General features: G+C 42.9%; 1 long non-coding RNA gene across 1 annotated transcript in view; it reads right to left on the bottom strand.

Moving 5' to 3' along the window:
• LOC132652360 (uncharacterized) overlaps positions 1-13,011 on the bottom strand; it is a 68,838-nt gene that overhangs the window by 43,821 nt on the left and 12,006 nt on the right. The window lies entirely within an intron of this gene.

The following is a 13,011-nucleotide window of genomic DNA, read 5'->3' as shown; positions in this document are numbered from 1 at the left end:
AAGAAGAGGAACTACTGAACTCACAGTGGTAACCCCATCCATTGACTGCATCACACTGAGTATTTTTTTCTCCATGACTCAGTTGACTCATCTGCAAAATGGGTATAACCAACACCTCCACAGGCCACTGCACCACATTAGTTGAGTTTATAAAGTATAATAAGTTTTTGCTGCAAATCTAAACTTCAGTTTATACAAATACACAACTGGTCAGCTACAAATCTGAATATTGTAAGGTCTGGGGAGGCCTCAGAGGATAAGAATGATTTTTATGAAAGTGTGAGGACCAGAATTTTAATGCCCAGCACCCACATTTAATGTCATACATGACCTTGTAACCCCACTGCTGTGGAGAGGGAGACAGGAAGATCTTCAGGGCTTGCTGGCTGCCAGCCTAGCTCTAGGTTTGTGGTTGACCCTGTCCTAAGGTAATGAAGTAGAGCATAATAGAACATCATACCTCCCTGTAGGCACTGAGCATACACACAAGTGCGTACACACACACACACACACACACACACAGTAAAATTTGAGTATCATAGGACTAGGTGAAACTCTCTTGCATGATTGTGAAAATAAAATGTATTTATTATCTTTCAGAGTCGTGAAAATAAAAACACATTTCCAAAGAGGTGTGTTTGGTAACAGAGCAAACCACAGCTGTGCTTGCTAGCTGCTGGCTCTGACTTAACTTTAGAGTCATCGCACGGGGTTGTCCCAGGAGCTTTGTGAAGGAGCCACTTTCACCTTGGTTGCTGGCCCACTGCATAGCTAAGTTAGCGCTCAACTCTGCTCTCACCTGATTATAAAAACCACGGCCTGGCTTCATTCCTCCTCCAAAGCAGCTAGTTCTTCATGGAGCTCCTCTGCCCTTGCCATCTGGCCTCAATTCAATGTCCACTTCCAGGGATTTAACATTTGCTCTCCAACACTCTCCTCAGCTTCACTGTGTTCTCTGAAGCCTGCATGGCCCACCGGAAGTCTTGCCTTTGGCACGTGCCCTTCCAGAAACATTCTCCATTATACTAGTCACCATCCATTGCTGCATTGATTCCGTAACCGTTTCTTACACATAAACTCTTGCTTGTCTCTCCTATGAGGGCAAAAATCATGTAATCTCTCCCTCCCTCCCTCCCTCCCTCTCTGTCTCTCTCTCTCTCTCTCTCTTTCTCTCTCTCTCTCTCTCATTAAGACAACCTTAACAAGGATTTTACTTGCCCCACTCCAGTGCAGGCTGACTTCCCCATTTCTGATACTGTCCCAGTGTGAAGGTCCCACACAAACCATGTTTTCTCTCTGCTAGTTAGCAGTAAGAGGCCCTGAAACCAGGTTTCTCCTGAAACCTGCTCAGATTTTCAGGGTAGACAGACAAATAGTCCTTTGTGTCAGGCTAAGAGAAACCCAGGACCTCCAGAGGTACAATGCAGTGGCAGCTACCAGAGTCTGTGGGACCTCAGGAAGGTGTTTTAGCAAGTTTCTCTAGGCTGCTGACTTCAGGGTTGTCTAATGACAGAAAAAGAGTTGATGAAATCACTAAGTGTGTCCATTCCCTAGGCGCCTGAGGTGTGTCACCACAGGTAGCCTACTCCACGCCAAGCAGATGCTGCCATTCCTCCAGTCTACTCATTGAAACATTGCGGCCAGAGTGAAATTATTTGCTCACTGTAACTAAGGAAGTGAAGGAAATGAGATTAAAACCCGGGAGGACCAGCTTCAAGAGACCATAGTTTTAACTGGTATACCATCTTTCCTCTGGGTTAAGTTGCCCACTTGATGGAGTTGGTGTCGGGGAGGAGAGAGGTTCAGAGAGAAGACCTGGTTTTCAGGAAGGTCACAAGAAGCGTCCAAGTGAGGAATCAGGCTCTAAGGTTTCTAGGTGAGTCTAGCTGCTCCATGTGAATATTTAGCTATTTCCCTACTAGATAGCAGGGGCGCAACTGTGGACTGCCCTGTAGGGAGGCTGGGGTGCTGCTGAGGAGGCCCTTGCTATGTAAGGTTCCCAGAGACTATGATTTACTGGTACTAGAGATCAATAGAGTTTGGTCTTCAAGTATCTTCCCAGTGGGATTTAGGTCTTGGGAGACCTTCTCTTCCTAGAAGAGAACAGGACAAAATAGTCCATTCCTTTGCTTTCAAAACATTTCCCTATACTGTTGAATCCCTAAATGATCCCATTGAGCGCCCTTAGTCCTTTATGTCAGGGTCAAGAGACTCTTGAGACAATCAGTAAGGTCTAACGCAAATTCCTCACGCTTAAACTTAGCTCACATCTTGGCTCTGTTTACATGGCTAGTAGAAAAGAAAGTCACCTAGTCACCTTTGCCATTAGACCTCTTAAGTATCTGAGACACCCCAGAGCCTGGGGTCAGAACAGAGAGCCTGGCCTGTCACCTGTGAGTTCTACAACAAGACACTGACTCCTCAGCACTTGAATCATTGCAGTTCTCCTACGTAAAGTAGCAAACAGGCTTACCCATGAAGCTGCTTGGTGTTTAAACACAAACAAGAGGCTGGCTAATAGAGCACTTATTAAATTTTAGCTTAAGAAAGAAAAGAAAAGGTCTAGCCTGGTTTGTATCTTGGATAGTCTGCGTGATTTAGGAACTAATGAATAAATCTACTCAACTGTTTTTTTCTGGGGGATAAAAAAAAATCAAATGCCTAAAACTAAGTAATTAAACTTCAAATATTTTTTTTTCTTTCTCCCTACCCTCTCCCCAAAAGAAAACCTGCGTAGAAGAATAGACCATTCATTTTTAATAGAAAGTTACATATCAGCTAGAAAAGTGTTAAATAAATCTGGGAAGGCCAAGCAAAAAGGCAGAGGAAACAGCCATCTCTGTTGTTGCTATGACAACAAGGCATGCTACCTGGACAAAGATTTTGCTAATCTCTTAGAAGAGTAACCAGAGATCTTTCCATCTGTTTCTCCAGTAAAGACACATACTTGTCTGTAGACTGTCCTGCAGTGGACATAGGCAACACCTGAGAGAAACAAGGTGGCCTATAGGGTACAGATGGTCCTGACCGGGAGCTTTGAAGGAAGGGCAAATACCAAAGGAAAAGACACTGCTCAGTGTCTTTATTGCCACATCTACAGGAACCAAAGATCACTGATTCAAAAGCCTCCTCGTGCGTGAAGACCCCCAGTTGCTACAGATTAAGCTTATAAGAAACAAATCCTAAACTAACAACGCTTCCATTTTTTATTACACTCATGAGACTAAGCACCTGTCTTGAAAATGCAGCAGGAAGACATTCCCTCGATGCCACTTTCCTAAATAAAGGCATGAAGGGCTTAGGATTCAGAAAACGTATCCTTTGCTCCATCTCTGGGGGCTTTGCACTGAGGGGGTGTTGGGGGGGTCCCTCTTCTGATCTGTACTTTATATTTCCCATAATAATCTTGCACACCTCTAATTACTCTGTTAATTGATAGTATTTTTAAAGCAACAAATTGAGACTATTTGCAATAGTGTTCCCTCTAATTGAACACTTTTCAAACATGAAACCATTAGAGCAGCTGGCCATGAAAGCGGTCACTGAGCTCTGCTCTGCACTCCCCTTCACTCTAAAAAGGCCTCCCTCCTCCTGCTCAATAATGTGCCTCAGCCTGAGAATAAGCACTGGAAGACAAAGGAGAGAGAGAGAGAAATGTGAGAGAGAGAGAGAGAGAGAGAGAGAGAGAGAGAGAGAGAGAGGAAATCTATTTTTCAGATCAAAGTAATCCGTCATCCATTGCCATGGCTCCAGACGTCTTTTTCTGTTCTTTTTATTGACCAGACAAGATGTTTCTCAGCTCCCTGCTTCTTTTTCCCCCCTTGAATTTGTTTTCTCATTGGGAAAAGTGGTCATTAAAGTATTAGTTTAGGTTGGTTGGCTCTTCAGCAATAGGAGAGCCTCTGAGGGTTTATTATGTTTGACATGGTCTCAAAAACTGTGGCTGGATTGTTATACAATGTGCAAATCATACCTTAAGGGGTGGGCATCTTCCTGGGGACCTACACAGCCTTTGGGGTAGATGACTTGACACCAGCCTATCAGGATTCTCCCTGGTGCTTTCAGATCTGGCGGCCTGGCTTTGTCCTTAGACATTGCATGGACCTCATCCCCCTGCCCTGTCCACGGAGCCATCCCCCTCCCATGGACCTACATTCCTTCCAAGTGGCTGCGGCTGCCCAGAATTCTCTTCCATTTATATCAAACCAGTGGTTAATTCAGGGGGAAGAGGGGGAAGGGAAAGGAGGGTGCTTTGATGTTTCTGAGGGCCAGAAATCACTTGGATGTTCTTCCAGGGCTATTCGGTAGCAGGTAGAAGGTGTGACAGCTGGTGGGGAGGTTGGCAGCTGGGATGTGACTGCTCAACCATAGCCGGGAACTGCTCTGCCCTTGTGAACTGAAAAGTTGGCTCCTGCAGCCCAGTGGGGAGGATAAGAACAAGGAAGAAAGATCAGAAGGCTGGGCACATACCATCTGGGACAAAGAACACAAAAAATTTCAAACACCTTGCCACAAGACTTCATTATGTTGAAAGTCCATTTGACTCTTTTTGTCTAATCCAATAAGAACATATGAATTCCAGTACCCAGGAGATGTTGCAAAGGACAGAGAGCTGCATGCATGCAGATGTTTCGTCTCTCTTCACCCGTCTATTAGAATATAGTTAGCAATAGGCTTGCTTTAAGGAGTCATAATACCACGGAGACGGTGTTTGCTGCCTACACACCCTGTGTCAGGCACTGTGCATAGTATTTATATGCATTATCTTACTTCGGGCTTACAGCCATCCTTTCCAATAGGTGCTGTTGCAATGCTCTTCTTTCCTACACAGGGAAAATGTGTCAAGAGTTGGAATGAGTTATGTAAACTAAGACCCAGTCAGCTGGTATGTGCAGCCAGAATTCACACGCAGTCAGCTCAACAGTGCCATCCCTATTACCCAGTACTTAGGAATGAAATGAAATAACGTACAAATGTATCGACTCTGGGAGGAGACATTCAGCAAAATGTCCCACCGTTAATTTTGCAGTGTTAACACTATCGTGACACTCGTTCTATTGCTTCGGCCAAATGAATCAGAGTATATGATGGTGCCTCGATAGGGAAAGAACTTCATGAGAGCAAACACATTAAATGTAGAGAGTGGCCAGAAATGCTGCACAAAAAAAAATTAATATTTTTTTTCTATATGCTCCATGACCATAAGCACACTGAACAAGATTTGCTGGAGGAAATAGTGAAGGGAAAAGGAATGAGGAATCAAGGGCCCAGAATAGGACGCACATTTGTAGAGGTTGGCTACCCTTGCCTAGGCAAGGGGAAGGTCTGAGTGGAGGTAGAGGTATGGATGGATGTCTTATGGTTAGACAAAGAGAGGGGGAAGGTATAGCTAACTAAGGCGTCCTAGTTAAGAAGTAAAGCACAGGAGTCAGGAAATGGTATAGCAGTTAACTGTGCTTGCAGGGGTTTGAGCTTGGTTCTTAGAACACACACTGGGTGATGCACAGCCTCCTACAATTCCAATTTCACGACATCTGACATCCCGGTCTGGACTGCTCGGGATCTGCACTTACATGTGCACAAATGTACACACATATATGACTCAAAGAAATAAAAATAAATTGTTTCAATTCTTTCTTTTCTTGTGTCTGTATCTGTGTGTGTGTGTGTGTGTGTGTGCGTGCGTGCTCACATGTTTTTTGTGTACCTCATGCATGCAGATGCAGTTCTTCTGTAGCTGGAGTTAACAGTTTTAAGTCACCATATGGCTGCTGGAAACTAAACCCAGGCCTTCTTCAAAGAACAGTAAAAACTCCTGAACAACGAGTCATCTCTTCAGCCCCATATACATAATGTTAAAATAAAATAGAACAAACCTTTAAAATAGAACAAAGAACACCTTCTCAGATATCCACATCTATCCAAACTAGAAGATGCATGCATGGGGCACTAAACTTCCTGTTACCCAGAATCCCTGGCTGTCCAGAGCTACCACCAAATGCAGATTCTTCAGGAGCCCCGCCCCCATCATTCCAAAGCCTCATTGCCTTACTTATTGGGTCAATATTTACTGAAGGCTTTCTCTGTGTCTGGTACTTGGAGATGCGCAACTACAAGAAGAGTTGATTAGGTTCCCTCCCTGAAGAAGGAATGAGCAGTCTGCCCTAAATTCACTGTATGCCCTAATTTGGGGGAGTTTTGTACTCTAGAAGAGATGGCCAAGCCAGGGAGGACCAGCGCCAACAGAGGAATAGGATAGTGGTTAACTCAAAGGTGTTTGTTTCTCTCTATTTGAAACCATGTCTGGCTTTTTTTTTTTTCTAATGGAAACTATCAGTAGAAAATTTAAAAACTAAAGATGCAAGATTTCCCCGGTCACTTTTGTTGCCAACTTGCCACAGTTGGGAAGAAGAGACCTCACCTGAAGAATCATCTCTAACAAACTGTTCTGTGGACACATCTGTGGAGCACATTTTTTTTAATTGCTAATTGATAAAGGAGGGCCCAGTGCATTGTGGGCGGTGCTTTCCCTGGGCAGGTGGGACTGGGTTGTGTAACAAAGGTAGCTGACCCTCAACCTGAAAGCAAGCCACTAAATGGTATTCCTTTGTAGCCTCTAGTTCAGTACCTGCCTCTGGGTTCCTGTTTGGGATCTTGCCTTGGCTTCCCTAGGTGATAAACTGTAACCTTAAGCTGGAATAACCCTTTCTTCCCCAGGTTGCTTTTACTTGTGGTTGTTTATCACATCACCAGGAAGCAAACTAGAAGAAGGGTATTTTCTGAAAGTAAAGGGGAGGCAGAGAGCATGTCCAGTTCTGCTGCAGTGGAAACTGACTGGGCAAAAAGGAGACTTTATCAGACTGAAGGGGGAAGGGGAGACAAGTAAAAACAAAGCTGTTCACATGTTCACATGGTGGAGGTTGCATTAGTGTTGGATGACCCTAACCTACTCAGCCGGGGGGGGGGAGGTGTGCTCATTTGTAGAGCATTTTAGAAAGAGAAGAGATGTTCTATGAGGAAACTATGAGCTGATACCATAGAAAATGTTATTTTTTTCTTTCTGTCTGTCTGGAAACCCTTGGCTAAGCTTCAAAACCTAAAATCAAACACTGCTCATATAGCTGCCTAAGACCCTAGGCATAACTGAGAGCCTGGCCCCTGCAATTGCTCATATCACTGCTACCTTTGTAAACATCTTATATTGGGATTACTGAGTCTCTCTCTCTTGTACAAAATCATGTTCAGTAAGTGTGTGCTGATTGAGTAAATAACATTTTCCATAAGCTGTACCTAAAGGAATTGCAACTTAAATCCAGAAAAGTGAGGGAACAAACATTTTGAATGGACATTCTAAACGTCTAGGTCCATTTCAGATCAAAGCAGTCTGCTCTGGGGCAATTACCTTGACCTCTTTGCAGCTAATAAATCCGGCTCTGAAAACCAGGAACCACAATTCACAGAGCCATGAGCTTCATTAGGGAATGTCAGCAAAGGGCCTTTTAAGTGGCAAAGCAGATAATTATGGAAAATATCTCTGACAAAGACTCATCTCAGGGACTTTGAAAGGCCTCCCTTCCAGAAGTTAAACTATGTTTTTCTCTAAGGCAAGTTGCTACAAAAGACCCAGGGACCTCTCAAATAAAATAAAATAAAATAAAAATAAAAGCCTGTCTGTCCCCAATAGTCATGTCCCAAGATGACGTGTGTGCCAAGTTCACGAAACATTGAGAAACTGTCAATAGTCAATAGTAAGAAGGCAGAAGAGTCTTGCTCTTCAGCACCTCCCTGCTCAAGGTCACGTCGCCATACCCCCTACTGAACTTTCAGCTTTCCTATTGTTTGACTTGCCTTGCCTCCTGCTTTCCACCTTTCCAGATCATCAACAGAACACTCAAATGTACTTGACCTTTAGAAAGACACTTGTGCTCCCAGGAAGTACATGATCATTTATCACTGCCATTTACCAAGTGTTAGCTACATAAATAGATACCTGGGTAAGCTGGGAAGCAGCTGCTTGCACTGAAGTGATACAGTTTAGTCCAGATGAGACACAAAGACATTAAGACACTGAACAATAAAACAGTAAATGCTCAGGAGTCAACAAATGCATGACGGGTGTAATCCATGCTTGCCTGCACAGCCCTCAAAACAAAAGGCATCTTCTATTCTGCATTGCTCAACTAATGTTGAATATTGGTATAGAGAAATTAAAAGATGATAAGTCTAGAACATTTTTTGTTTAATTTGTATCTAATCTCTGTCCTCTCTCGCACACATGCGCACATTAGCGCGCGCGCGCGTACACACACACACACACACACACACACACACACACACCTGCCTCTCAAACTGGATTTGGTAAGGATAAACCCATTATTAGTTTGCTTTCTGATGTGCGTACCCCAAGTTCAGCGGTAGGTATGAGAATAATGAGTAAAGCTTGCCTGAATTGTTTTAATTGTCATAGTTAATCAAAAGGTCATCACTGGAAAGCATAAGAGGAAGAAATAAAATTAAAACGAATAAAAAAAAAGAACATAAAATTTAAAAGACAAACAATCAACAAATAGGTATGTGCTTTATCCAGCTTGTCAATCATTTCCACGCCGGTTATCAGCGCTCACTCCAACATGGCGTTTCAGGCTTGACACTCTACCTACAGAGTATCAAAGTCTCTGAATATTACAGTCTCTGAAACTGCAGGCTGCTTTCTTATCACCAGAGCAGCTCACAGCCTGTCATTACTCATCAACATTAAATGTGGAAAATTGGCTGCCGCTATAATTAAAACTCTGGTTAGTATCCGCATTAGCTAGTTGATCTTCACATCAGCCACTCAAAGCTTTTTTTAAAAAACTTATAATTACTTGAGACATAGATAAAATGGAGAGATTTTCTTATTATTGCTGTAACTGAAGAGACCCCACAGAGCCTGAGTATTATACAGAAAGGTCCTTCGGCTGCTGAGAAGCGGAGCTCGCTTACTTTCTAAGGTTACTCAGAACTGTAAATTATGATTCCATACTTCTTTGGGAAAACAGAAAAATTACTCCATAATGTGATTTCACTAGAAAGTCCCATTCCTGGTGGAGAAACTACAGGTTCACAGCATGGATGGAATTGCTGAAGTGATGCTGAATTTTCTTCTCCCTCTTTAGACTCTTCCCATCTTGTCTGGGCCCGAGAACCTGACTCTGTCCATCAGGGACAGGCACTTGCTGCCAAACCTGAAGATCCAAGTTCAGGCCCCAAGGACCACACAGTGAGAAGAGGGAACTGACTCCCGCAAGCTGTCCTCTGACTTCCATATGAGCACCGTAGCTCAAGTGTGTGTGCACACACATTTGCAGGCACACGTTCGTACACACATAAATATTTTAAAATAAATAATAAAAGAAAAAAGCAATTTTTATTTGACCAATAAATCATCACTCTAACAGACATAAGTTGGGAAGGCTGAGAAAACATTTTCTGTTTAGTGACTTGGCATTTCAAATCTATCACTTTTATCCCTTGTGATACAGGGAGTCAAACCCAGGGCCTTGCACACTCCAGGCAATTGCTCAGCCATTTTATCTTTAGCCTAATGGGTCAATTTTTTTAAAAATCCTGTGGAGACTCAGGTGTGGCTGAAAGAAGATAAATTGAGGAAGATCAGGAGCTGAGGTAGAAGGCGAGTGCTCCAGTTATTTGGATAATTGCCTCAGTTTCTTCTGCTTGTTTATTCTGTTTTAAGATTCATGCTTTGGTAGGTTATTCTTTTGTGGAACCTGCCTTGCAAAGCAAACTCCTAGTGTTTGAGGGACATTCTCCTTGTGTTCACCTTGCTCCTCTGGCTGAGTAGCAGCCCGTGGCCACTAAAAAAACTCTTGCAATCTAACTTCTGTTTCTCCTCAGAGCAGGTTAATTGGATGCTTTGTGTAAGTGTCCTTGGAGAAATTCTTCACTTGTTATCACGATGCTATCTATATAACTATTAATAATTGTTATCAATACAAATATTGATGATCACCATAAGCACAAAAAGCAATTACTAAGTAATAAGTTAGTAATTGATATAAATGTAGAGAGCAAAGCTGTACTTTCTGATCTGTGTCGAAGCCCTTATAGCTTTACCGAGCACATTGACAGATACTGTTGTTTACAGATAAGCACGTTAAATTATCATAAATCTATCCCATCACCCTACCCAACAATAAAAGCCACATCCTAGGTCTTAGCGCCTTTTTGTGAATCGGTAGTTAGTCATTCCTAATACAAGTGTAGAGACTGCCACATGCTCTGGCAGCACCACTATCAACATTGAAGAGGGCCAGTGTTCAAGCACTGGACCAGAGAAAGACCCAGAAGGTGGGCACTCCGACCCTCTCAGTCCTTGTTGTGATCTCAGCGGTACTCCATGACCCCCTTGAATAAAGCTTTCAAAGTGTTTAGGGCTTCCTCTCTTCCTGACACTTCCTTCTACATTAGCATTCCTGGTAGGGCTCAATTGACAGGTGAATTGTCCACCTGAGGTGGGTCACATTGACAGGAGATTAAGATGAACTGATAATGCTGGGGGAAAAAAAATCTTCATCAAGGTCACTAACTCATGACGAGTGGACAGTGAGAGGAGAGCGTGGGCTTATTGCTCTGGAACCGGAAAGAACACCCATCTTATCTGATCATTCCTCTCTGGTCTGTCTCCTCTAGACACCTGCCCCTACAAACATGCAAACAAGCTTGATACTTTAAAATGACCATGTAACAGTTCTCCATATCAGTCTTGAGTGCAGTTGCCTTTAAATGTGCTGTCTGATGCGATCCCAGCCCAGCCAAGCACAGAGGCCATTGCCCCTCATTGTTCTCAGCTTAGCTGTGGACTATGGCTCACACACATTTAGATAGTTTTCATGCCCTCTCCCACAATGAATCCTTCATGATGTGAGAGTGCCATATTTGTGTTTCTATGTCCTTGGCCAACAGATACCATCACATTGTTAAGACCCCTTCTTCTGCTACAGCATTGACAGTTGGAAACCGTTACCAGCCAGTGATTACATTTTCAGCTCCATTTACTCTAGACGTGGCTGCAAAAGGTTGTGTCAATCTACAGGCTAGCAAGTTCCCGAGATAATCAACTGATAAAGAGAAAATTTGTGTTTAGCTCATGTTTTAGAAGGTCTAGCAGGGCTATTCGTGTTGGGCAACAGGAAATGAGTAGAGGTGACATTCCACTATGCAGCTTTTACAATGCCTCATGTCCTTGCTTTTGCACTGCCTGATACAGTTTAGATCGTAAGCATCCTGAAAACACCCATATGTTAAAGGTTTGGGTCCTCAGAGTGGGGCTGTTTGGAGGCAATGGAACCTTTAAGAATTGAGGCTGGGTAGGGTGTCACTAGGAGACATGACATTGGAAGGGCTAGCAGGACCCTAAATTTTTCCTTTCCCTCTTTTTGCTTCCAGGCCACGAGAGGAGCAGCTTTCTTTCTCTGTGTAGTCCTCATTATTTCTGCCCCATGCCCCCACCAGAAGCCTAAAGCAGTAAGTTTGCCCTGACCATAGGCCAATTGGATACTCATTTAAAATTAAGTATCCAATTAAACCTCTTCCTTTTATCCACTGCTTGTTAGAATCTAACTGACAGGACCTCTTTGTCTAGATACATGGGTATCTAGGCTCATGGGCAGTAAAGACTTGGTTGAGCCCTGTGATGAAAGGAACCAGGGTCTCCCAAATCAGCACACTGAAGAAAGCTACTTCATAGCAGAGAAATGCATGGGACAGCCCTGAGAGACCATTACAAAAGATTATAGTTACTTCCATTTTTCTAAATCTTCAGATACCATGGGATCTTTTGGCACTGGAGTATGTATTAATGCATGAACTTGGAAAAGTGGCAGAAAATAGACATTTGAAGAATAAGGAGTCCACAAACAGGATGTTCACCTACTTGCCTATAGAGAAGAGTTTGAATATCTTATGCTTTGCCAGAAAGGATTACATACAGAAGGCAGCGCGTGAAATTATATGCAGCAATATTGATTATGGCTATCTTCCCAGAATGCTCTGTGAAGCATACTGATGTGGGTATGGCATTTGAATCTTATAGTTGTTCCCTTGAAATTCATGGACATACATTTGAATTTTGATACTGTTAGAGGATGTTGAGGTTGTCATAGAAACAAGTTAATGCAACTCAGTACATGCAATGTGCTGGACCACTTAGCATTAGCAGGATTTACATTAAAACAAAATTCCACATAGGGAAAACTACTTGGGGTCATGATGTGGTAGTCAAACATTTGTCTTTCTCCTTGTAGGATCCATTATTTAATACATTGGTAAATTAAGAATTTTTATAGTATTGCCGGTAGTGGGAGAAATAAATTTCAGAGTTTAGATGAGATTATTATAGAAAGTCATTGCCCTAACCATAATAATCTTGCTTCCATAGAAGAGAAATACAGTCATATTGCATCTTCAGAATTAAGATGGTGGCTGGGGAGATGGCTCTCTGTGTGTAGACTGCTTTTTGTGCACACATGAAGAGCAGAGTTCAGATTCCCAGCACCGATATAAGAATCTTGGCAAGGCAGTGTATGCATGTAGTTCCATCACTTGAGGGGCAGAGACAGGAAGACTTCCTGTGCTCATTAGCCTGTTATTCTGTGTACCAATCAGTGAGTGCCAGCTCAGGAAGAGATCCTGTCTTAAAAAGCTAAGAGGAAAGCAATAGATAATGGCACTGAAATTGACTTCCAGCCCCTATGTGTGTACTCATGGGAACACACACCAAAAATAAATAAAATAAATAAAATGTGAGGGAGTCATGAACGTAAGAGACAACATATTTTAAATGAGTAGTCAAACCCCTTCTGAGACATTTGAGAGCACATTTCTCACCCCGCCTCTGGTCTGATGTGAAATGCAGATGACTTTACCAGGCCCTTCTCCCTGGACCAGACACCTAATTATCTATAGCATAGCTGTTCTTCATTCAACTAATCATGTTCTTTTGTGAAACAT

The sequence above is a fragment of the Meriones unguiculatus genome, chromosome 1 (assembly GCF_030254825.1).
Source record: "Meriones unguiculatus strain TT.TT164.6M chromosome 1, Bangor_MerUng_6.1, whole genome shotgun sequence".
NCBI classification, from domain to species: Eukaryota; Metazoa; Chordata; class Mammalia; order Rodentia; family Muridae; genus Meriones; species Meriones unguiculatus.
Note: the sequence above shows the minus strand (reverse complement) of the source record. Positions and strands in the feature narration are given on the sequence as shown.